The following is a 3,519-nucleotide window of genomic DNA, read 5'->3' on the forward strand; positions in this document are numbered from 1 at the left end:
CTAGAAGTAAAGCTGTTACTCCGACTCGTCAATGTAAGCCGTTTATGTTACATAAAATGTGTGTTTAAATTTACTGTATATGAATGTATATGTGTACAGTGGAGCCCCGTCACTCGGGCCGGTGAGTGCTGGATGTAATATACATTTGTGTATCACCGTCTTGGGCAGAATATACCTGCGCAGTTTCAGGGGCACAGACGACGCACGGCCTATTATTTATGCCGCGATAGGGATTATGACGAGTACTTGGCCTGTTTTCCTTTCATGCAACGTGTAGCGGGCTGGGATAAACTGCAGTGCGTCGTCGGTCCTGCTGAACTACATTATCCTTGGCGGATGATGACTTTATTCAGTTATTCTGCAGAAAAACAGAAATGCTGGAGAAAAACCGTTCTTTTCTGCAGCATTTCTGCATAATGTCATCTTTCGCGAGAGCAACGTTTTTTTCTGCAGTAAAACAGTTTTACTGCAGTAAAATTGAAATCAAGAATGCTGCAGTAAAACGGAGATGTTGTTTTACTGGAGAAAAACTGTTTACACTTTTTCTTCAGCATTTTGGCATTATTCAGTTATTCTGCAGAAAAACAGAAATGCTGGAGAAAAACTGTCTTTTCTGCAGCATTTCTGCATAATGTCATCTTTCGCCGAAGCAACGGGTTTTCAAGTTCTGGAGCAAAACATTTTACTGCAGTAAAATTGAAATCAAGAATGCTGCAGTAAAACGGTGCTGTTGTTTTACTGCAGAAAACCTGTTTACACTTTTTCTGCAGCATTTTGTACTGGCTCTTGGCGGATTATGACATTATTCAGTTATTCTGGAGAAAAACCGAAATGCTGGAGAAAAACTGTCTTTTCTGCAGCATTTCTGCATAATGTCATCTTTTGCGAGAGCAACGGTTTTTTTCTGCAGTAAAACAGTTTTACTGCAGTAAAATTGAAATCAAGAAAGCTGCAGTAAAACGGTGATGTTGTTTTACTGCAGAATAGTCTGTCACAGTTTTTCTGGAGAAAAACGAACGACCTTGAAAAGTAGCGTTTGTATTCGTCGCCCCCTGGGATAGTATAATAGTTTGTAACTATTGGTAATTCTGGATGAGTCCATCTCTCGACAGAGGGGGGCTCGCGTGCTCCAACATTATAATGAGCCAGTACAAAATTCTGCAGAAAAAGTGTAAACAGGTTTTCTGCAGTAAAACAACAGCACCGTTTTACTGCAGCATTCTTGATTTCAATTTTACTGCAGTAAAATGTTTTGCTCCAGAAAAACCCGTTGCTTCGGCGAAAGATGACATTATGCAGAAATGCTGCAGAAAAGACAGTTTTTCTCCAGCATTTCTGTTTTTCTGCAGAATAACTGAATAATGCCAAAATGCGGAAGAAAAAGTGTAAACAGTTTTTCTGCAGTAAAACAACATCACCGTTTTACTGCAGCATTCTTGATTTCAATTTTACTGCAGTAAAACTGTTTTACTGCAGAAAAAAAACGTTGCTCTCGCGAAAGATGACATTACGCAGAAATGCTGCAGAAAAGACAGTTTTTCTCCAGCATTTCGGTTTTTCTCCAGAATAACTGAATAATGTCATAATCCGCCAAGAGCCAGTACAAAATGCTGCAGAAAAAATAAAAACAGGTTTTCTGCAGTAAAACAACAGCACCGTTTTACTGCAGCATTCTTGATTTCAATTTTACTGCAGTAAAATGTTTTGCTGCAGAAAAAAATGCTGCTTCGGCGAAAGATGACATTATGCAGAAATGCTGCAGAAAAGACATCCAGCATTTTGGTTTTTCTGCAGAATAACTGAATAATGTCATAATCCGCCAAGGATACTACATATCATAGTGTGAGCGGAGCCCCTTAACTTTGACATATGATGCTGCGGCACCGCTCGGACTGAATGGACTGAGCCAGTGAATCAATCACTGTCCTCAGTTAATGATCGAGTGAAATCTCTCTCTCTCTCTCTCTCTCTCTCTCTCTCTCTCTCTCTCTCTCTCTCTCTCTCTCTCTCTCTCTCTCTCTCTCTCTCTCTCTCTCTCTCTCTCTCTCTCTCCGAGTCTTCGTGACTTTTCAGCATCAGTTTTCTGTCACTTGAGCCGTGTCACTGAATTTCTCTCACATTTCAGCCGGTTCCGCTATAGCTGTTCAATTTGCCACTGATTCACTGAGTTTCATCGAATGGGACGCCTCCTGGCTGTTCTTCTCCCTCGCTTTCTCCTTCTGTTCAGTTCTTCCTGGGCGGCTCAGCATCAGTTTTTCACACCAATAGTAAACTCATCTGTGAAATGGAATTGTTCAAACTGACTGGCACACACACACATACACACACAAACACACACACACACTGACACACACACTGACACACACACACACACACAAACACACACACACACACACACATACACACACACACACGTATACACACACACACACACACACACAAACTCACACTCGCTTACACACACACACACACACAGACCGGCACACACACACACACACACACACACACACACACACACACACACACACACACAGCACACCACACTAGTGGCCACTGAGATTACACGGTGAGCCGAAACGGTTACTAAGGAAGAATGTATCTTTCAATTGAACTGAAAATGTTGCTTGTTTTAAAACTGCTTTGTTATAGAGTGGACTGTCTCTGTTTTACTTGATCACAAGAGTGTAGTCGTGACTGTGACACAGACACACACCGTCACACACACACTCACACACACACTCACACACACATACCGTCCCCCCCACACACACACTTACACACACACACACACACACACACACACACACACACACACACACACACACACACACACAACTTGAACAGAAACAAAAAAATCATAAAATAAATGAATAAAAACACGTCTAATAATATTATGCTTGTGCACGTGCATGTACTAGCGCATCTTTACCTGTCCTTGCCTTCTATGATACTATACATATATAGAGAACTAGATGAATACCCGCTTCGCCGGGTACGGCTTTGCCGGGTGTACGGCGGCTTCGCCGGCGCACCGCACGAAGGAAGGGAGATAAACGCGCAAAACACTGGAGAAGAGTAAAAATAGTATAACGGGAATATGGATTAAGCGTTGTCGACAGTGACCTTCTAAAAATAGAAACGGGAATATGGATTGACGCCACACGAAGGAAGGGAGATAAACGCTGAAAACACTGGAGAAGATAAGGAAGAGTTACTGGGAATCGATCCAGAGAAAAACCAAAATCGGTTCAGCGCTGCGCGCTGAGAGCACGTGTTGAAATATCTCATCGACTAGGTTGTGTCCGGGGTGTACCTGCATATGGCCACCAAATTTGAAAGAGATCCATCGAGAACTTTGGCCGTGCATCGCGGACACACACGCACACACACACACACACACACACACACACACACACACACACAGACACAAGTCGTATATATATATATAAAAAGCTTTTATTACCAATTCAGTGCCCCATATGGCTTTTTGACCAATCAGGACGGATTCTAGGTGACCCT

Source organism: Littorina saxatilis, linkage group LG2 (assembly GCF_037325665.1).
Source record: "Littorina saxatilis isolate snail1 linkage group LG2, US_GU_Lsax_2.0, whole genome shotgun sequence".
NCBI classification, from domain to species: Eukaryota; Metazoa; Mollusca; class Gastropoda; order Littorinimorpha; family Littorinidae; genus Littorina; species Littorina saxatilis.